The sequence below is a fragment of the Octopus bimaculoides genome, chromosome 3 (assembly GCF_046866305.1).
Source record: "Octopus bimaculoides isolate indiv1 chromosome 3, ASM4686630v1, whole genome shotgun sequence".
In the NCBI taxonomy this organism is placed as follows: domain Eukaryota; kingdom Metazoa; phylum Mollusca; class Cephalopoda; order Octopoda; family Octopodidae; genus Octopus; species Octopus bimaculoides.
In genome coordinates, this window is record NC_142930.1 from 119,400,149 (window position 1) to 119,425,392 (window position 25,244).

Sequence of the window (25,244 nt, forward strand, 5' to 3'; positions counted from 1 at the left end):
TATCCATGTAAATATTAGCATACATAGAGACGTATGTATGTGTGTGTATTTCATATATACAACACAATCTTTTCTCTATATTTCCTAATTTGTCTCATTTCTATGACTCCTAATGTGTGATCCAACTCATACAAATCCTTTGTCAAAATTGAGTTTTGTTAACTTCAAGTGATGAAACTCTGGTACTTATTTACCCAGCATGCTTTATCCATTTATATTAGTTCGCCAACAACAATTAATTCTGAATCGATTATTAATTGGTTAACATACACCAACTCAAACTGCATTCATTTTAACTAAATACAATCTTTGAGACTTTGTATGGCTTCCAAAGAATTTTGTCAGATTATGTTTCAAATGTGATAAATGATTCAGCATTTGCCAGAAGCGGTGAAGTTATTGAAATAAATTTCAATGCACAAATAACATTTAACCCGGCAAGCAAAGTGGGGTGCAACGAGATCGCGTGGCAGTTAAGCCGCTACAATATTTATAACACTCTAAAGCTGAAACAAGTCGTGAAATGTCGAAATATGTCCCTCGTGTAATTGATTTTGAAATGTGTTAAACGTTTATATTCATTGGGATTTGAGGATCTAAATAAATGAATGATAGTAGAGAACCAATTGTTATTGTAGACGCCAATAATTTAATTAAACTGGACATTGTATTGAGTTAAGTCAAAAGTTTCACAATACTCTGGTAATTTGTTTGCTTTAGTCGTCAACAAAAGCAGCTTAGCGTTCAAAGTAGAGGCCATCGTGTTGCTGATTTTGAAGCTACCTTTTTCCCAGTTGCTTGATTCCTCTCCTCTCTGTTACCAATTCCTGTCCTTCGAGGCGAAGAACTCATTCGCTGAAGCTTCCTCCTTTCTCTTGGTTGATGAAGCATCATGAGTGAAGGATATGAGCCATGGATCAGAACAAGTAATAATCCGAAAAAGATATTTTTCCACATAAGCAGTGGTTAAGCTAGGGACATCCTCCGGAAGCTGTCACCAAATATAAAAGTTTCAACCAGTAAACATAGAGGGGACAAACAAGGACAGACAAAGGGATTAAGTCGATTACATCGACCCCAGTTACGCACTGGGGTCGATGTAATCGACTTAATCCCTTTGTCTGTCCTTGTTTGTCCCCTCCATGTTTACCCCCTTGTGGGTAATAAAGAAATTAGAATTATGGGAATATAATTAGCTACAAGTTTGTTCCGAATGGCCGAACCATCGATGCCTGCCTGTTCTCCGACGTTTCATCAACTAAAAGGAGTTGGAAGCTTCAGTGAAGGAGTTCTGCACCTCGAAGGACAGGAACTGGTATTATCGTGGGATCAGAGAACTGGCAGAAAGGTGATTTCAGACAGTGCATCACTGTCTAGGATGCCTTTGTTGAAACCTGACGAATAAAGCAAACAAATTATCAAATTATTGCAAAGCTTTTTACGCACTACAACATGTAGTTATTTAATAAAATTCTGTTACATTTTAAAATTACTGCATTACACCTACATTCTTAACGTCGGTGTGAAATCACGAAAACTATAAAAGATTTTTCGTCATATATCTCCTTAGATATACAGTACTTGTTCCGAGGGTAGCAATTCATTGTCTTGTGAAAGCATCAATACTACATTGTATATATGTACCCGGTAACAAATTATAGATTAACTTTTAGAATTTGAAGGATAAGACCGATATTGTTGTATGACTAAATCATAATAGATGGAAATGTAATATCAACAAAATTTCAATGATTTTGCTTCAAAAGTTAGAAACAATAAAAGCTGCAATTAGCTCTAAAACGTCACTTTTCTTTTTCGTTCTTTCATGATACAATACAATTAATATTATTGCGCAATCATAAAATGTATGATAATGCAATTATTTAGTTTAGGGTATGCACAAAATATTTCCTCTCTGAATCCTTGGCTTCTCTGACTGCAATGCTCAGCTTTTCTCTTGACCACTCGCACTCTCTCCTACATCATTAAGATACTGAGTAGTTTGTTATTCTGAATTCTCTGCCTCAGTTAGTTAAAGTGACCGCTTCATTGATCCTCCAAATACGTTTGCTTATTTCGCATTTCAAAGCAACATGTATCAAACGATCAACGTATTTGTCTCCTTTGAATTATCTGAGCTGCATATATCAAAGGCAACGCACATCAAATACAGTGAACATAGAGTAATGTTTACTTCCACCAGCATTGGCCACAGCATATTTTGATTTTGATTCAGTCATCTCCATGATCCTCTAGTTTAATTTTAAGGATAGTAATTTCAGGAACAGCTATGAGTATTTCTTGCGCCAGGTAAACGTCCACGTTCTGCGTTCGGATGCATTGTAGGAAAGTGTTAATATATTTGGTGTTATTTATCAAGAGCCTATCTAAATATTGATAGTTTTGTATTAACCAATCGATAGGTCAGCAAGAAGTTCACATGCTATCCCTATAATTTTCTGATACATTTGTTTAGCTGCTTGAGGCACTGTGAACCTCTTTCTTTCAAGGGAGTTGGTGAGATTTCCTTACAAATGGCGGGCTTTTCTTCATAGCAATTGAGCTACTCTTTGCACATCTACATCATCTGTTTATAGAGTTGACTAATTTTGTAGGATAATATTTTTAATCCGAATTGTTTTAGGATTATCTCCTGTAGATTGAGGCATATTCCTCTTAGTCTTCACCAGGTCATCAAGATTCGCAAGAAGATGGGGTTGTATTATCGGGTGTAGATATTCGGTATCATTATGATCTAGGATCCTTTGTTGTAGTAGTTGTTGTTGTTGTTATTGGCCACACATTTCATTTCTCCCTCACTTTCACTAAATCGTTATGGCCGTTGAAAGGAGATCTACAGGCTTCTGGACGATCCATTCGAGCGGTTTTGAAGAAGTTCCTGAGACAATCTATTTAGACGGTTTTAAAGAAATTCCCTAGGTACAGCAGCCTGCATGGTCTGCTGTTGTCTTAATCTTTTCGGCTTTTCTCTTTAGAAAGCTAATTAATGACTTATACTGCTTGTTACATAATAGATGTGAAGCACAGCTTTCGGGTTGCTATGTGCCCCTGTGAAATCATAAACAGTATTATGTCTGAAGTATGTCCAACCCATCATGTGTCTCCGAAGATTATGCTGTCAGTATTGCACAACAAATATGACGAAGATCCAGGAATCGAAATAATCAACCATGTCCATAAAGGGGACCCCCACTCTTATTCCTATGCTCTACATACTCTAGAATCGTTCCCATGGGCAGTTTTGTCTCATTCAACGTGAACTTGGTTCCTCGTAGAGTCCTCACTTTTGACAGATTACTTGTATTTTATTCTAGTTATATAACTTAGTTTAAGACGTCAAATATTGTAATACCGATAGCGAGTGAAGATCGGTGAGTTAGCTTTTTATATACTCATTTTCTCTAATTCCCCATTGTGTATAGGTGATTTACAGTGGCTCTTGAGCCGTTTGAACACTTATTTCTAACAATACTGTGTATTATCTTGTACACTGATTATAAATTCATAATTTTACATTTTTGGTCATTTTATGCTTGCTAGCCACTTATATTGATATTTTTAAAATTAATAATATGTATATAAATATAGATGGCGGCGAGCTAGCAGAATCGTTAGCGCACATCGTGTGAAATGCTTAGCGGAATTTCGTCTACCGTTATGTTCTGAGTTCAAATTCCGCCGAGGTCGACTTTGCCTTTCATCTTTTCAGAGTCGTTTAAATAAGTACCAGTTACGCATTGGGGTCGATGTAATCGACATGTTCCTTTTGACTGTCCTTGTTTGTCCGCTCTATGTTTAGCGCTCTGTGGGTAATAAAGAAATAAATATGTTTATACATGTATAAACATATTCTAGGATGTTAGAAGCGCCTACATTGCGAGAACTAGGAGCTAAAATGTGACTAGTCTCATGCAATTACAATTATCGTTTTCCGTTTTTGGTATACATTGCACACTGCTGTATATTATAATTTTAGTTTTATTAAGTAGCTTGCTTACCAACCCCATGGTTTCGGGTTCACTCCAACTGCGTGGCACCTTGGGCAAGTGTCTTCAACTATAGCCTCGCCCGACCAAAGCCTTGTGAGTGGATTTTATAGACGGAAACTGAAAGAAGCCCATCGTATATATATATATATATATATATATATATATATATATATATATATGTATCTGTAAATATAATATGTGACAATTATTCGGTAGCCATGATAAAACTCCGAGTTTCGTATGTCGGGGCGGAAACCCACGCCGGCATCTCTTCAGTTATCGGGTCATTGAAAATAATGCTATGAAAATGACCGTTAAAACCCATTGCTTGACAACCGATGTTGGTGTGTTCACGTCCCCCTAACCTAGAGGTTCAGCAAAAGACTCCAATAGAATAAGTACTAGGGTTACAAAGAATAAGTGTTGGAGTCGATTTATTCGACTAAAAGCGGTGGTCCAGCATGGCCGCAGTCAAATGATTGAAACAAGTACAAGAACAATAAAAGAATAAAGTACATATACATGCATATATATATATATATATATATATATACACACACACACACACACACACATACATATATATATATATATATATATATATATATATATATATATATATATATATATATATATATATATATATATATACATATATATATATATATAATAAGTACTAGGGTTACAAAGAATAAGTGTTGGAGTCGATTTATTCGACTAAAAGCGGTGGTCCAGCATGGCCGCAGTCAAATGATTGAAACAAGTACAAGAACAATAAAAGAATAAAGTACATATACATGCATATATATATATATATATATATATATATATATATATATATATATACACACACACACACACACATACATATATATATATATATATATATATATATATATATATATATATATATATATATATATATATATATATATATATATATATATATATATATATATGTATGTATATGTGTATGTATGTATGTATATATTTTAGTTTAAGGATTTTAGTCGAACAGATCGACCACAAGACTTATCTTTTAAGCCGATCACTTATTCTGTCGAATTCCTTTCGCCGATCCGCTACGTTACGGGATCGTAAACACACCAACACCGGTTGTTAAGCGGTGATGGAGGAACAACTGCAGACACATATACACACACGTGCAAAAATATATGCAAGACTTTGGTCGGCCTGACGCTACGGTAGAAGACTCTTGCCCATGGTGCCATGCAGTGGGACTGAAACAGGAACCCTGTAGTCGGGAAGCCTCCTTCTTCCTACACAGTCCTCCCCCCCCCACACACGTAAATATATTTGCGTGCATATATGCACACACTTACAATGGTATATTACATATTGGTTATTGCGTGGACTGAAATCGCCCTCAACTCGCCACTTGTATGTTATCGTAGGTATTTAATCAAAGTCTACTAATCTCGGCGGTCAAAGATATGAAGTCGCCTAAGGATAAATGTTATCGCAGTTATACGGTTTACAGCAGGAGCAGACATAATTTTTTCTGACTTCAGCTAGGTTAGATACATACGTATAAATATGTGTGTTATTTACTCACACGCATTAGAATAAACTTGTATTTATCTCACATCGTGTCACATGAATATGTTTGAGTACAACACCAACACCAACACAATATCATAACCCTTCTCCTCTTCACACTTTGTTTTTTCTAAACAATCGTCTCCACATCTTCATCATTGTGATTTCCAGGATCATAATCATTGTTATCAGCTTTCTATCCACGTCAGGATATCGACGACATGAAAATCATAAACATCTTCATAAGCATAGACATTATCATCAGCAGCAGCATCTGATTTACCTTATCATCACTAAATTAGCAACATCCTTTCCCTCCTTCTCATGGACATCACTTACATACCTTCATCTTCTTAATACTTCTTCATTATCATAGTCCAGTCATCATACCCAGAATCATCATCATCATCATCATCATCATCGTCGTCGTCGTCTTCGTCGTCGTCGGTGCAGTGTTATCCAGATTTCCTTCGAAATCTAATTATATTGAAATTAATTTAAACCCACCTTATTTGATAAAATTCAAGTCAGATGAAATGTGATTAACTTCGGTTCTAGTAGATGGTACTTTTGGTTATATGATTAGTCACTTAGTTAACTGGTTACTTAATTAGTTGCATTCTATTTTATTATTATTGTTTACTTCTCTCTCATTCTCTCTCTCTTTCTTTCGCACTCTCTTTTTCTGTATATATATATATATATATATATATATATATATATATATATATATATATATATATATATATATATATATATATACATATATATCACTCCACTCCTATATCCCTCTTTGAAATAGCTGCAAACTTTGGTTCTAAAGAAACGCTACCATGAGAAAAGATAAACTTTAAAATATATTTTTAAAATAATTCCTTTGTGGCTGCACTTATCTGGTAAGTGCAAGTCGATCGGAGGAAATTACGTCATCCTGTGCGGAATCAGCCACTATAACCACACACACATACTGTCAAACGAAAATTTATTTACTGTTAGATTTTCAAAATGGATTTTTGTTTCATTTTTCATTTATTTATGTTAGTTTTACACTGAAACGCTGTATCATCGAAAATATTTTGCTATATATTACCAGACTAGCGCACAAAAACATTACGGATATAAATGTATGTGAATGTGTATACCATGAGATGGTTATACGTTTCACAACAGATCTTGTACATGAATCCCACTGGCGGTATTACAGTATTTACTTTCCTTTCCTCCTTATATATATATATATATATATATATATATATATATATATATATATATATATATATATATATAAGGATTCACTTTTCGTAATGAAATAAAAATCCAAGGTGTGTATAATATAGAATATATAGCTGTAAGCCCTTCTATTTATAAATGTTCTATATTATACACAGCCTTCTTTTTTTATCTCATTACGAAAATTAAATCCTTATATTCACAAATGATATATGACCTACGGTGGACCCCTTATTCGCATAATCTCCGAACCTGTAGCTTAACTACTGAGATAACTACTGTAATCTGCAATGAAAACCGTGACGTCTGGTGTACGAAGATTTAGTAACATTTTTAATCAAGGATGGATGAAGCAAGAAGATTGTGTTTTGGCAGTCAAAACAGCATTGATTAGAATGTCTCACGCTGTTTGTTCCGACATTCTGTGTTCAAATACTACCGAGATCAATTTGGTCTTTTACCATTTAGATACCGAGGAATAAAATACCAGTCAAATATTAGATCTAAATAATTTTATTTTTACTATTTTCACTCTCATGCGCTCAAACCTGTCTGTACTTCATTAATCTGAGTTTTCTAAAAGAAACAATAAAAGCCCTACAAGGAAGGCAAATTGAAATTACTTCTATTTTCTACAACGGAAATTCTGACAGATATATAGTAACTGTTAAGAAAGTCATCATAATATTTTGTAATTGTCAAGAAAGTCACCATAATTGTGGAAAAAATATTTTAAAAAGTGAAGTGAGACATAAGATCTAACGTGCATATGACGAGCATATAAATAATGCAGACATAGGCGGATTGGGTACGAAACTAGTTTAGAAGGGCAAAAAATACTGCTATAGTTATTGTAAAATAGACATAGAGAAGAGAGAGTCTAACTATGGTTTTAGCCAATTTAGCAATCTGGTCATATTTCATGAGACGTTTTATAAAATATCTGCGTGTGTATCATAGAATCATGCTAGATATGTGAGTAACATTCTTCTACAATTCTTAGTCGAGGTTTGCTAGGGTCAATAATTGATTAATGGTTGAAATATTTTATCATCCTCATTAAGCTGCTTAAGACTTTGGAAAGCAGTTTTCGTAATGTTGTTTGTAATTGCCTGTAAACATTAATTAGTTCATTTAAAAAGCAGGCAATTATTTTGCTTGTTTTTATTTTCTGGTGTTTAACCCCCAAGAACCTAGTCCGAGCAGAGAATGATAAAAATATTCTAAATGTGACCATAACGTATTTTATTTCCAAACATAAAGTATTGAGGAAAACATTATCTAATTAAGTATCGTAATATCTGAGTTCATTTGTTAATAATATACGTTTTCAGGCTATTAACCTCGTCTAATTTCATTCGTATCCGGTGCGATAATACGTATATATCCTAATGAAGACAGCAGATGAAACGGATCGAAACGCAGTGTAGGTGTAAATAGTAAAAACGTCCATCACAAAAGAACCCCTTAATAGCATAAGAAATCATAACCGTACATTATCCAAATAATTGATCTTTTCTTTCTAAAGCTATTACATATATATATATATATATATATATATATATATACACACAGTACACACGCACAGTACACACGCACACACATACATTCATCACATGATGATTAAATAACAAAAAGACAAATATATATATACATGCAAACACGTGTGTGTGTCTGTGTGTGTGTGTGTGTATAATTTGGGGGTATAAATAGTTCTGCAAGGTAATTTTCTAGAATAACAGAAGAGTGAGGTGAAATATGAGAGCGCAAATCGCACAATTTGGCCACTTTACATACGTGTGTTTGCTGTTACATTTGTGGAAGAGATAGGGCAATTTTGCGTCTGCTCTGAACTCTCAAACTAGCTGCAATGCCATTGAGAATACATATACACAAAGGGAAACTCAATAAAAGTAGCCAATAATGCATTATGTAATTCGTTTTGATTCTAACAAGACTGTTTGAAGAAGCTATCAAGGGAAAATTAAATCCAGTCAAGATTATGTATATATACGTGCTTACTAACCAAATGGTCCTGGGTTCAGTGCCACTGTGTGGCACATTTCCGGCAAGCGTCTTCTACTATAGCCTCGGGCGAATGAAGTCTTGTAAGAGATTTGGTAGACGGAAACTCAAATAAGCACATCGTATACATACATACATACATAGAAACATACATACATACATACATACATACGTACATATACACATGCATATATATATATATATATGTATATATATATTCATTTATATGGCGGTTGTCAAACTGTGGCGGCTCAGTGGTTAGAGCAGCGAACTCGCGATCGTAGGATCGCGGTTTCTATTCCCAGACCGAGCGTTAGTGTTTATTGAACGAAAACACTTAAAGATCCATGAGGCTTCTGCAGAGGGTGGTGGCGAACCCTGTTGTACTCTTTCACCACAACTTTCTCTCTTTCTTCCTGTTTCTGTTGTGCCTGTAATTCAAAGGGCCAGCCTTGTCACATTCTGTTTCACGCTGAATATCCCCAAGAACTACGTTAAGTGTACGCGTGTCTGTGGAGTGCTCAGTCACTTGCACGTTAATTTCACGAGCAGGCTGTTCCGTTGATCGGATCAACTAGAACCCTCGTCGTCGTAACCGACGGAGTGCCACGACGGTTGTCATACTGATCTCAGGTCAGTTTGACAACCGCCACCGACGAATGCGAGAAAGTTCTCCAGAAAAGTTAACAAAGAATCTTTAAAAAATCTCCCCACCGAAGTTAAAACGAACTTACTTGATCTACAAAGCAAACGGTAAAATTATATTATATCACTAGAAAATAAAATTGATTAGAACTACCAGCAAAGTCATTCTTTTATTTTTTCAAGTACACCTCACTGTACCAAGGATTTCACATATTTTCCAACCAACACACAGAAATATACATAGGTTCGCTAGTGTAATTGGTAGCACATTCGGTCGCGTAAACTTGAGGTGTGGGTTCGAGTCTCATGCGTACGGGTCTCTTGCGTAATTTTGTTCTGTGGAAGGCGTATATTCCCCATTATTTAGACTATTTTCTTTAGTCATTGCGCAGTGATCGCTATGAGCTTTAAGCTTATAAAATACTATTCTCATTGTTTAGAGAATTCTAAAAATCGTCACTGCTTAACAAAACCATTGGCAGTGTATGTATATATATATATATATACCAGCTTTTTGACCCGATTTTATTCGGGTCTATTCACGAACCGCCACATTAGAAAAAAAATGAAAAGTCTTTAAAAATAATGGAAAGTTTATTTTAAAATTGATTGAAACAAGGCAAATATGCAAATAGATAATACAATCCTTCAAAATGAGATTACTTACATCCAACGCAATTTCGCAGAATCAGTGTCACGACGTGAACGTATGCGTCGGGAGTTTGACTGGCAGAAACGACCAAGTTGCACATGCTAGTCCTTTTGACACCACCCCTACCGTTTTTTCCAATCCTAAACGACAAAATGCAAACTGAATGGTTTGAAGAAATGGGAAAGGAAAAATTTAATGGAAGACTTATTCGGGCGAACAGGAGTGGGGTGCATAGACAACCGGTGTTCAATAAGAAGCAAATGGTAAGACGAGAAAATATGTAACTTTTTTTCACTTCATAAAATATTTTCTTTTAAACAACAGTTTATATGACACTATGTGAAGAATATAAATCACCTACTTTGTTATTTCTTTCAAAATCAGGAATTTGTAGGCATTTATGAAAATCTGTTGGTACATTGCCCGTATATATAAGTATATGCAGGGTCGGCCAAACAGTAAAACAAAATTCCATAAATACTCAATATTCAATTTTATTTATTCATTCCAATTATGAATGTTTAATAATTGAATTCCGTATGCTAAAATCACCGTTTATTTAAATGCTTATATTGAATTCATTCACTTGTTAAACATAAATAAGTCTTGGAATCAAATAGTTTTAATTTACTGAAAGTTGAATTTTGGCCGACCCTCTATATATACATACATATACATACATATATATATATATATATATATATATATATATATATATATATATATATATATATATATATATATATATATAAAATACATATGCAAATATACATACGTATACGTACTTAGTTACATATGTACGTATATACATATGTATATGTGAGCACAAAACCTAACATAACGTAAACAACATAAAATACGAATACATGGAATATGAACTTTTCTTGCGAACACGAAAGAAACAAATAGAAAAGAAGACAAGCAACATAGCGAACAGCCCTCCATCAGTTGTCGGCTGTTTCTAATCTGTATTTTGAGAAATTTTCGACAAGATACGTTTTCGATAAAACAGTTGTTCCCAGAAAGGAAATAAAAAAAGAATTGGGGATTTTGTGGAAGGTAAAAATTGGTAACAAAAACGAGACAGTGAAAACAAACAGGAAGGGCTGCTAATCTAAACGAGATGAGGTGGCGAACGCAGAGGAGTAACCGTAGACAGGAGACAGACAAAATGCGTCTGATCCCTCCAGCTGAATCAGAAGGAAAGAAAGAATCACAAGTTAGGAAAAGAAAGATGGCCGATGGTCACGTGGGAGCAACGAGAGAGCAAAAGAGGAAGAGTGAGGGAGAGAGAGTGACAGAGAACGGCGAAGAGGAGAGGAAAGGATTGAGAGAGAGAACGGATGAGAGAAAAAAATGAGATGGGGAGAAATGGAGATAAAAGAATTAGAGAAAGGAAGAGAGAAAACGAAAGAGTAATAGAATAGAAGTGTCGCATCAGAATTATTAAGATGAAACTTACTTGAAAATGGATGCGTGGCCTTCAATCATATAATAATATAAATAAGGAGTGGCTGTGTGGTAAGTAGCTTGCTTACCAACCACATGGTTCCGGGTTCAGTCCTACAGCGTGGCACTTTGGGAAAGTGTCTTCTACTATAGCCTCGGGCCGACCAAAGCCTTGTGAGTGGATTTGGTAGACGGTAACTGAAAGAAGAACGTCGTATATATGTATACGTATATATATATGCGAATGTGTGTGTGTGTGTCTGCCTGTTTGTCTGTATTTGTCCCTCCAACATCGCATGACAACCGATGCTGGTGTGCTTACGTCCCCGTAACTTAGCGGTTCGGCAAACGAGAGCGATAGAATAAGTACTAGGCTTACAAAGAATAAGTCCTGGGGTCGATTTTCTCGACTCAAGGCGTTGCTCCAGCATGGCCGCAGTCAAATGACTGAAACAAGTAAAAAGAGTATCTATATATACATACGTATATATACATGCTTACATATATACGCATATACATATGCAGATATATATACACACACATATATATATGCTATGTATATTATAATTTAATTGGACGCCAAGTATCCATTTCCAAGTAAGTATATATATATATATATATGTGTGTGTGTGTGTGTGTGTGTGTGTGTGTGTGTGTGTGTGTGTGTGTGTATGTATATGGATATGTATATGTAAGTATGTATGCATATATGTACGTACGTATGTATGTTTGTGTTTGTGTGTGAGTGTATGTATGTAGTACGTATCTGCTTGATTTTTTGCATTAGGATGTAAGTCGCAAATTCCTCGTATTTATTTCTTTAGTGGATGCAACTCACTCAAAAAGGTCGTAATTGAAAATATGCTCAGCTCTTCAACAGAATTAGTACCGGTCTATGCACTGGTTAAGATGCAATTGACAAAATACTCAGAAGGAATCCCGTAAAAAGAAACTAATCAAAGAATTAAAATACATAAAAATACTTGATCCACAGTTTTATCTTTGTATAAGGTATTTGCGCACATGAATTACTGACTTAACAAGTAATTCATCATCATCAGTTCTACCGTCATTAACATCACGCTCATGACGTTTATCGTTAGCTCATCATCATCATCACTACCCTCACCACCGCCGCCATCTTCGTCTTCGTTAACGCCGACATTGTTGTCATCAACGTGATCACTGTTAACATCATCGTGTATTGATTATGATTTAAGTTCTCTTTTGTTATGTACAGAATTATGTTATGTGTCTCTGTTCAGTGTTATATGTAATAAATCAAAGGTCCAGATTATTAGTCATCATTTATTTTAATACAATCGTGTAACTGTTTCTTATGAAGCATGTAATTACAAGAGGACATCTGTTCTGAATATCAAACTGTATTTATGTGTGTTAGTGTACCTTCTGTGTATGTGTGTATCTCATAAAATCAAGCATGTACTCTCTTTACATATAGATGCACTTTTGTAAGCGTGGAGCATGTATGAGTATATGGAGTTTGTATGTGCATATGAATGTCTGTGTTTGTGAATATGAGTGTTGAGTGTGAGTGATAGATGTTAACACAATGATTCTAAAACGTTTTCACACCACTGTCTACCTGACCGTGCAGCGTGTACCACATTTTCTTTAATATCATCCAAGCGTTCTCTAGCGTATAATAATTTCCCAGAACAGTGGGTTGCAAGTCGCAATAGAATATAACAACACATGACGTCATTAAAATATCGGAAAAGACCCTATTAACCGTGCTGCTCAGGGCATAATCTTAATATTCTAAAATCATGTTGGCATTCGAAAACCAAGGTAAAACTAACTCAAACAAGCATAACTCTTTTTTCTTTATTGCCCACAAGGGGTTAAACATAGAAGGGACAAACAAGGACAGATAAAGGGATTAAGTCGATTACATCGACTCAAGTGCGCAACTGGTACTTAATTTATTGACCCCGAAAGGATGAAAGGCAAAGTCGACCTCGGCGGAATGTGAACTCAGAACGTAAAGACAGACGAAATATTGCTAAGCATTTCACCCGGCTTGCTGTCGTTTCTGCCAGCTCACCGCCTTCAAACAAGCATAATTCTACACGGAAGTCAAAGCTCGCAGAAAGGGACCAGAAAAAACTTAAACATATTGTGTCAAAAAAAAAAAACCCAACTAAAAAACTTATTGAACTATGGTAGCAAAAGAGACGGCATAGCCAAACCACCATCACCACCTTACTAGCTTCGTGTCAACTAAAATTGTTCATCATGAGCTCCATAAACTACATACCACGAGAGGACTGCAGTTGCTAAACTTCTGCCCCTTGTCAACATTCCTAAACGGGAAAATGTGGTGTCTAGACAATTAGAAACACATAATATTCAATGTCATCCCTGATAAAACCTATACATCCTTTTACCAACTTAGGGACGAGTTTTTGCATGGGGATTGCTCAAAGTAGCTTTCATCTCTGACCGTTTGACTCCTACTCGGAAGCGTAGCAGTGTCTCTGATTATTTGGGCAACCATAACACGGAATTCTCCGTGCCTATTAATTGTTCTGCATAACAGTTGACGTCAAAGATTATCTGATTATTTTAGCGGCCCGTGTCTATCCTATGGGACAGATACGTTTCCGTGATTGAAGGATAATCTTCCAGAACGGTAATGCGAGAGTTATAAAAAATTAGTGCAAAGAGTACAATATTAAAGTAGAACACTTAGATTGATTTCCACACTCACCGAATCTTAACATAATCGAACAGTTGTGGTACATTTTGAAGGAGCCAGTAAGAAGCTGTTTTCTGTCGCCATGATCGCAGAGAACTGAGCAGATTTTACTTAAAGAAAAGCTAAAATTATAGTAACAACCATTCAAAGCCTGTACGAGTCACTTCTTCGACCTATTAAATCTGTGATTGATACCAAAAGTAGACGGATGCCATATCAAATAAGAAAACTTCAATTTAACAAGTTGTTTCCATTATTTTGTCCAACTATTGTATTAGTATCTATGAATCAATCAATCAATCAATCAGTCAGTCAATCAGTCTATCTATCTATCTATCTATCTATCTATTTATCTATCTATCTAAAATCTCACTGTCTTCTCTCTCTTTCTCTGTCTGTATATGTAAATAAATAAATAAATAAATATACATATATACAAATATATATATTAATATATATGTATATATCTGCCAAGCAAATATGCGCGTGCCCGCGCACACAAGCATACATACATATACACTCATGCACACACACAGGCATTCCCACATACGCATACATTTCCGACTGCCTTGCTCGCTGTTTCCCCCACCACGTATTAGTCACTGATCAATGTGAGTTTACGATTTTAAGACGGTTGCCCAAAGTGCCACGCATATACATCGAAACCGTGACCTCGTGGTGATCATATAGTGGCGAAGTTCGTAACTACACATCTGTTCACACACCTACATTATATAAAATGGTAATTGTAAACAATCAGCGTAGCTAAACAAAGAACAGTCAATAGGTCGTTATAAATTGCAACTGAATATGTGATTAAAGAAAAAGAAGTGATTGATTCTGAAGGTTATAGAATAAATGTCACTGAATGAGAAATGTTGGCTAAGATATTTGAATACATCGCTCAAGCTAGACAGTCAGAGATCAACTAGAAAGAGCATTGCAATTTCTCAAGGTGTAAGAAGAGAAGACCATGTCACCAAATCTGTTATTGGAAAACGATGCTATGTAAAGAGTTAGCACATATGACTTTCTTTTTTGTGTGTGTGAGTATGAGAGTGTTCTTGTGTATGTGTGAGAGAGTTTTTTGTGTGCGCGTGCATATGTGTGTTCATGTGATTGTGTGACTCTATATGTGTATTTGTGTTTGTGTAATGAGAAATAGCTTAGAAATAGTAACTGTAGCAATGGCACAATGACATGTATAAATCTTTTGTTGGGTTTCGATGTTATCTTGTGATCTCAATATTAAGCTACTAAAATTTTCACATATCTGTTGTCTGAAACTATCATGTTATTTAATATACAACAGATTAAAATACTCCTGCGTAGAATATTTATAACGTGTATGGTGTAGCTATGTGGTTAAGAAGCTTGCTTCGAAACCATATACCTAGGGTTCAGTCCTACTGCGCAGCACCTTCAACATATGTTTTCTGTTACAGTACCGATCTGATTGATACTTTGTGAGTAAATATTGTAGAAACTGTGCGGAAGCATGTCGGTTTTATAAATGTGTTCGTGTGTGTGTATGTGTGTGAGTGTGTGTGTGAGTGTGTGTGTGTGTGTATGTGTGTGTGTGTGCGTGCGTGTTTGTGCATTTGTGTTTGTGTCACGCCGCTTGACAAATACTATTAGCTTGTATACGTGGTCGCAATTTGAACAAGGCTGAGAGGAGGCTAAGTATTGTGAGATGTTAGTTTTAGCTATAATAATTAAACAAATTATTCTTGTAAACCAACCATACTCATGTTAATCTCTGGCATAATTAGATAAATCATACCTCTGTTGCTGTATTCTGTGTAGGGCATCTTAATCTGAATTTGGTAAATTACAATAACTGAAGCTGAGTGTTTTCATAAAACACTCATTACAGAATCATTAGTGTTAAACTCACATATTATCAACGAGAGAAAAAGAATTTTTGTCAGCATAACTAATAAGAGAAAGTGAGACATTAATCTAAAACTGACACTTTGTTTTTCACGATACATAACTGAGCAACGTTTTGTATTAATTAACAAATCTTGTCAGTAGATTTGAATGTTGTAACATGATTCAACAAAATATGAATATATATATATATATATATATATATTTGCGTGTGGATTTAAAGAATATTAGCGTATGTGTACATTGGAAGTATTTCACTGGAAGTGCAAATGTGAGTTTAGATATTTGTAAGTGAATCAAGCGTATGTTAAATATTACGTTCATATCTATTGTTATTAGCGTGCATGCATGTGTATTTATGTTAATGTACAAAAAACTTGGGTGCTTGCGTTTCTGATATCAGACACGAGTGTAGAAGCATCAACGTTGCGGTTGTTGTTTCATTTATATTTATTGAGTTATACATATTAATGTGTTTGAGAATATATGTATGCGTGTGCCTGCTTGTTAAAAGTGAGATTGGTATCACGTGCTCAAGTCTATTCATGTTGGTTATATTTCAACGTAAATCTCGATGAATTCAAAGCAAGATGCCACATTTCTTATAAGAAGAATTTAGAAACTAATACGCATTTCAAACAGAAGGTAAGTGTGAAGATAATGACAGAGGGGTTAGAAAGAGGGAATGAATAAACTAGGTGAAATGATAATAGGTGGAAATAATTAAAGTAAGTGATAATTTAGAGTAAGAAATATAAGAGATGAAAGGGATGTTTAATAATTGCTGAAGAAGAGAAAGACAGACATCAATATTAGTAAACAAAGATAGACGATATTACAAGTATGGGAATAAAAACACTACGGTTATGAATGCAGGCTGTTGATTTGGTATTGAAAGGAAGAAAGCCCTTTCAGTCTTCGATATTTAACAAGAAAAAGGAAGTTAATTATGGATTAAAAGGACATCACTTTACTTTGAAGTAAATTTATATGTGTTCAGTGATTCTGTAGAAAATATTGCATCTTTCATCTTTCAGTCACATCTTTCATCACAAAGCTTCCTCATTTATACAATAATTAAAATCCATGTGACTGACTATGATGTCATCACAACATCATTTGGTAATTTAGGAATAAGTATGACAGCAAAAAAAAAAAAAGAATTAAAAGAAAACAGTAGCATCATGTCTTCTTTGTTCCAAACTAGATTGTATGCCTAAGCATTCTTTAACAGTGTGTGGAGCTTGATCCCAGAGTAGACATCAGCTTATTTGCTTACCTGGTAGAGTTTCTTAGCCATATTCCCTTTCACCTGTTCAAGAGTGAGAGTGTGTATGATTCACCTTCTATTGAATTACTCGGCTGCAAGATTTAACAAACCCATCTCCATCAAATAATAAACTACCCTAGAGAAAAGGAAGGAAACCGTTTAATAATGTATTCTTATATATACAATACCCGAGGAAGGATGTGTATAGGGCTAAGGACTTTACAAACAGTTCATTTCAATGCGAGCTGAAGTAGGGCTCAGTATCAATAAAAGCATTAACAACAGCAACCATAATAACAACAATAATACGCTATAATAACTAAAGGCGATATAATATGAAATGAAATTTAATCTTTCCTACATATTCAGCTATTTCATTTTAGAAATATATAAGCTGTATACTTCCTGATTATCGATTCGTTATTTCTATGAAACATGATACACTTCTCATCATTTTCTGTTGTTTCTTTTTTTGTTATTTACTCTGAAAGCATTCTGATGTTCTGAGATGTATATAGAACTTATACCATTAATCATTTAATATACACAGTATTTAAATACGATCTACTTATAGTTTCATGCTGCGGAAGCACAGTAATTCAACTGATTTACATTTTGTGCCTTGAGTTTCCAAGCAATCCATCAGGCTCGAATACACAAGGCTGTCTTCAAACGTTTTGAATTGCTTGAAGATACAAAGCATGATACATAAATCTGCCGAATGATTGTATTCCTAGGGCATGAAATTATTTAGATATTGTGTATATCAAATGATATTTATCTCTGACTAGATGGAGCACTTTCAAATTTAAATGAATTAACGACTATTAATAATTTTAGGAGTGTGAATAGATGTAACTTTATATCAGGAAATCTGTATGCCATTAAATTTAATTAACAGTCATCTTCTCGAAGCATCTTCCTATAAAAAAATCGGTGGGTTTATTTATAAATTACTGCAATCTCTACGCTTTGGCCATGCTTGAGCACCACCTTTTAGTCGAGCAAATTGATCCTAGGACTTATTCTTTGTAAGCCTAGTACTTATTCTATCGGCCAACTTTTGCCGAACCGCTAAGTTACGGGGGCGTAAACACACCAGCATCGGTTGTCAAGCGATGTTGGGAGGACAAACACAGACACACAAACACACACACATATATATATATACATACATAAACATATATATATACGCTTCTTTCAGTTTCCGTCTACCAAATCCACTTACAAGGCTTTGGTCGGCCCGATTAGAAGACACTTGCCCAAGATGCCATGTAGTAGGCCTGAACCCAGAACCATGTGGTTGGTAAGCAAGTTACTTACCATACAGCCACTCCTACGCCTATCTTGCATAAATTTTGAGTTTTCTATAATATAGTAACGTACTATATATAAAATGACATAATTTCTTCTAATTCTAGATCATATATTTCGCTTGTGATTTATCTACTGTTAAATATTTCGTCCGCAAACAGGATGACTTATACGTTTCTAGTGAGATTTATATTCCCTTGCACTGGTTACAACATCTGCTGCGTAATACATTTTTTGTGTAAAATCACTATGAATTGTCCATGCATTTTATCTTTAGAAATTTCTAAACCAATATTGATTAGTTTGATTAGGCCTCTACAGTTTATGCTGTAAAATGTTGCTACTTTAATATATATTTCTCACTTATAAAATTTCGTCATTTATTTTTAAAAAAATAAATTCATGAATTTAATTTAAGACGATTTCTAATAATTCTTTCCTATAACTAAAGGCGGCTAAGGCGGTGAGCTGGCAGAATCGTTAGCACGCCGGGCGAATCGTTTAGCGGTATTTCGTCTGTCGCTACGTTCTGAGTTTCAATTCCGCTGAGGTTGATTTGCCTTTCATCCTTTTGGGGTCGATTAAATAAGTACCTGTTACGCACTGGGTCGATGTAATCGGCTTAAATCCTTAACATTAACTCTTTGATTTGAAGATCAATGCAATTGACAATATTTGTAAGTTAATATTCAGCCTAATAAAATGTTATAGTTTAATAAAAATTTACATATATTCGCAAGCGATATTGCTATTACGAGAGGAGTTTCGGAAACTAAAATATTTTCTTAATACATTATTTTTCGTTGCAAGTAATTCCGTGTCAGTTACGACCGCAATTTCCTCTCTCCCTCAGTTTGTATTATCTTACGGATATTTGCTCGGTTTTGCATTGAATCGATTTTATTGATTTTTTCTATTGAACTCCCTAGGCACACCAGCGATGAGCATAGGTACTTTCTACTATGGCGGTATGTACCTGAAATATAAACATAACAATTACTGTCTTAATTCTACTACAACGAACGCACCTATATGACAATGTCTGAATATTTATACATAAATAGTATAGTGTTCATACGCCTGTTATCCTGTTGATATATTAACCAATCACTCACATACGCCCTATTGACAAACAGACATTTCAATTTTCTTTTGTAGAAATGTTAATATGACCAAAGGAAAATAAACGTCCTCGCTTGTTTATTTAAGCAAATTATTTTCTCTTCAGGAAATATTTTTTAAGCGTCAGTGTCTATAAGGATTGTACTTTCTTTTATAATGCTATTTCTTCTTTATAACCCTACCGACCTCTCTAATTGCGTTTCATTCTGCTCGTCACGCAATTTCTCACGCATTTTCTCTCGCCGCATGAACGCACGCATATTCATACACGCACATTGTTTATCAATATAAATGAATAAAGAAGCACGTATGGACATCCACAATCAAATAAAAGGGTTTTTATGTGACACTATATGAAAAAAAGTGTACAAACATGATCAAAAGTGGTGAATATATTTCCTAGATATTTTACGTGAGTGTGTTGTGTGTGTGTGTGTGTTTGTGTGTGAGTGTGTGTGTGTGTGTGTGTGAGAGAGAGAGAGAGAGAGAGATTGTAGATCATACATCATATATATATATATATTAAACGTATAACAATAATCTATGAGACGCAGATGTTCGATATAACTGTCTCTCCAGTCTATACTTTCCAACCCTTTACTTCTCTCTGGATAAAATAAACTTTCCACTTCCGCTAGATAAAGCAAAAATACAGCCACTTTAGGCTGACATTTTAAGCTTCGTTTGTCTATATACAATAGCAAAGAAAACATTTTATGTTCAGCAGCCTATGAGTACAGTACCATTACGTGTTTGCTATTGTTATATATGACCCATTTACTACAAGGAAGAAAGAAATTGCGCAAACAGTGGCGATAGAAAATTGTTCTTAATCTATACTGATAACAACTGGTAATAGGATGGGCATTATGTCAAAAAAGGGGAACGAAATGTAGAAGACGTGAATGTCGAAAGTCGAATAACCGGTGTCATAAACCAATTAGTATGAATATTAAAGATATACACCAAAGAATATTATTTAACCTCAGCAATAATAAATTCAGGACAAGTCACAAACACAAGACATACACCATTAATGTTCTGATGTGGGTCATCTAGGTACATTATCATATGAAAAACACTTAACATACAAAGACAACTAATTGCCTCTAGTAGCTTCAAAACTGTGGTGTCAGTCAGCGGGTTTGCATAGATCGCAAAAGGAAAGCGATGAAGGAATGAATTCCAGCCATACAACGTATAAAAACGTATAAAAATTAACTCCCAAAACCGCCGGACATAAGATGAAAAAGTTATGTAGATATATAGATGTATGCATTATTTGTAATCTATATTATAAAAGAAGCCAAGTTTCTCTGGCCATCCGACTGCACTTTTGCTCCTCGCACGCTATCTTCAGATCAAGATGCTTTTCAATTTTACAGATATCAATAAAACAGGAAAAGAATTAAATTATACAATTATCCCTGCCAATTGTGATTAGACTTTATGATTTGAAATATACATCATCGTCTTTAAATAAAAAAAAAATAGAAGCTTTTAAACAGTTTGTGTCTGCTATCTTGCATTTGTTCTCACTGAGCTACGGTCGTGCAGGGGTACTAAATTCAAGATCTTTAGTTGAACAGATCATACCAGTACTTATTTTTTTAAAGTCTGGTACGTATTCTATTGGTCACTTTTACATAACCGCTAATCTGCTAAATAAACAAACCAACATTGGTTGTCAAGTAGGGGTGATGGAGATGGTGGCGGTGATGAATTAAACACAAACACAAACACACATACACACGCACATATGCAAACATACACACAACTGGCTGCTAGCAAATACACTCACAATGCATTAGTCGGCCTGAGGCTATTGTAAAAGACACTTACCCAAGATGCCGCGCAGAAGAACTAAGCCAAAAAACCACGTGATTGCAAAATGAGCTACTTATGCAGACAGCCATGTCTGCGATTCTATTGTATATGATTATTTCGTTAAAAAGTATTTGAATATGATGGTATAACGCTAATAAAATTTTAGTTTCCAACATGAATATGTGTTACAAAACAAACACAGAAGTGTTGACGTAAGGAGACACTGGAGCTGCTCGAAATAGAAGCCAACTATCCTTGAAATCAGCGGGAAGACACTTCTTAATTAAACCATTAATTTCCCTGTCTTTTTCTCCCTCTCTATTTACACAATAATACTTAGGCGCGCGGACGGACACACACACGCACACACACACAAACACACACTTACACTCGCACACAGTTCAAGCGAAAAGCGTCTAAGAGAAAACAACTAAGATCCTATAGAATAAAATTTGTATAACAAAGCCGAGCCAAGTTATTTCTCTTCACAATTTTTTTCTTATAATTATGCAAGTCACATTAGACGACGATTTCAACCATTTTGTTTTTTCTTACAAGGGTTAAACTTGTATCTTTGATTCGCAGACGAGAAGACAAAGCTACGATGATGACGTATACTGATGATGTATTCCTAGGTGTCCTTTGACTTATGAAGTAAAGTCTGTCAGTCCTGAGTTCTTAGATATTTGATTTGCTGTGAGATTCTTTACTTCTTTTTTTGTGCATTAGTGAAATTTTACTCCATTTTTATTCAGACACACGACCAATGAATAGGATATTTTTCATTAATTTCTCTGTCCACGAAGAAATTATTTCAGTAACTTAGAAATATTTTTTGGACAGCATTTAAAATTTTCCCACGCAAAATTGTTTCAAAAAATTCAAAAAACCCAGTTACATACTTTTGCATTTTCGTGCTCTCCGTCACAAATAAACGTACACGGTATAAATGCATACAGTGTTGTCCAATCGAAATTCTATAAATACTTAATATTCAATTTTATTTATTCAGTCCAGTTATGAATGTTTAATAATTGAATGATGTGAGCTAAAAATCACCGTTTATTTTTTCAACATTTGTCTATTTATTAACGAAATCTCATATAAAATAATTCTTGGTTTTAATCTGTGGAATTTAATGGGGTTTTGATTTAGTGTCTGGTGACTTTTGGCAAAACCTGTATGTTGATTTCAAATTTTGACACAAGGCCAGCAATTTCGAGGAGGGTCTACGTCGATCACTTCGACTCTAGTGTTCAACTGACACTTATTTTTATGAGCCCGAAAGGATGAAAGGCAAGGGCGAACTCGGCGGAATTTGAATTTAAATCATGAAGAAGGACGAAGCGCTTCTTGCTCGTTGCGGTGACGATTCTGCTAGCTCGCCACATTAAATATATGTAAATATTCTTTTCCTCTTTTACTTGTTTCAGTCACTAGATTGCGACCATGATTGGGCACCGCCATGATAAGTTTAGTCGAACTCAGTCCAGTATTTACTTTACGGCCTGGTACTTATTTTCTCGGCGTTCTTATTGCCGAACCGCTCGGACACGAGGACGTAAGTAAAAAAGAATACCGGTTGTGAAGCGGAGTGTGTGTGTGCGTGCGTGTGTGTGTGTGTGTGTGTGTGTGTGTGTGTGTGTGTGTGTGTGTGTGTGGTGTTGTTGAGGGAACAAATGAACACACAAGGACACGAACACATAGGTATACACATATATATTCATAAATATACATTCGTACATTTATACATACATATATATATATATATACACACACACACACACACACACATATATATATATATATATATATATATATATATATATATATATATATATATATATATATATATATATATATATATATATATATAGAAGGATTATATATATGATATAAAACCTACGTTGGACCCCTTATTTGCTTAACCACCGAACCTGGAGCTTAACTATGGTCTATCCAGAGCACTTACTCAGCATTACCTGAAACTTCTGGGTCTAATTGACACCACTATCACTCATAACCTACATATATATATATATATATATATATATATATATATATATATAAATGCTCATATACGTCTGTAAATATATAACCACATATATGTGTACATATGTGAATCGCACCCAGGTATATTTGGGCACGAATTTATCTTCACGCACACACACACACAAACAACACACATGAATATATAAGGGTAAAGGTTAAAGACACTTATCAATCACAAATGAAGTAGGATTGCACCTAGAAAGTTCCCCTCCGAGGTACAAGTCCGAGCAAGGTTGTTCATGGAAGACCAACAATCACCCATGTATAACCTCTCCATGCCAACAGTACTATCCAAGGGAAAGGCAAAAGCCGATAGAGCTTGGCATCGATGACGTCACAACTCATTTCTATAGCTTAGTAAACAAGAGCAACGTGAAATAAAGAGTTTTAACGAAAAAAAACATAACACACTACCTCGTGATTGTAAGCCCGACGCTCTAACAAATGAGCCAAGTGCCTTCACATACATACACACCATACATACATGCACACCATACATACATACACATATCTACATATCTATGTACGTATGTATTATACTCGTATGAATGTATATATTACAGTCACAAACGTTCTTATTTTGTGTGCGTGAATATATCGATAGACAGATTCACAAAAATATCTGTGTGAATGTAAAAGTGTGTAGAAGCACACGTAACACTTTTCATTTATAAACACAAGTAAAAACCTATTCTTATGGAGCCTGATGCATTAACATAGCTATACATATGTATACTAAGTTGTCATTTCAAATCTGTTTACAAATTAAACGTGTCAAGTTTGTTTCCACCTATTTTTGACAGTAATTTGGATAAATTTAGAATAATCTGCTCTTCGTGCGTTTTTCTGACGCTATGCATTATTTTTTTTCTAAACTAATACGTGTATTCATATGTTTCCCTTTGTAAAAATATCTCTTAATCTATCTAACTTAATCTATCTATCTATCTATCTATCTATCTATCTATCTATCTATCTATCTATCTATCTATCTATCTCTGTCTCTCTAAATATTTATATATATATATACATATATATATATATATATATATATATATATACATGTATATATATATATATGTACATGTTTATATATAAACATGTGTACATATATATACATAAATACATATATACATATATATATAGATATATCTATATATATATATATACCAATGTGTGTATTTGTCGATCTATGTGCATAGAAACACACATACACGCGCACACCAAAGCAACATATACGTGTGTGTGTATGTGTGTGTTTATATATATATATATATATATATATATATATATATATATATATATAAAGAGAGGAAAAGGCATGCTTTTTTCCCACCAGTACATATATGACGAAAACAAAGGTTGAAATGACCCTGGAGTCTTCAAAATGATTTACATATATTGATTGTTTCCACCACGTTATGAATTTCCTGGATTGTATGATGTTAAAGGACCTGGAGATATATCGTGTAG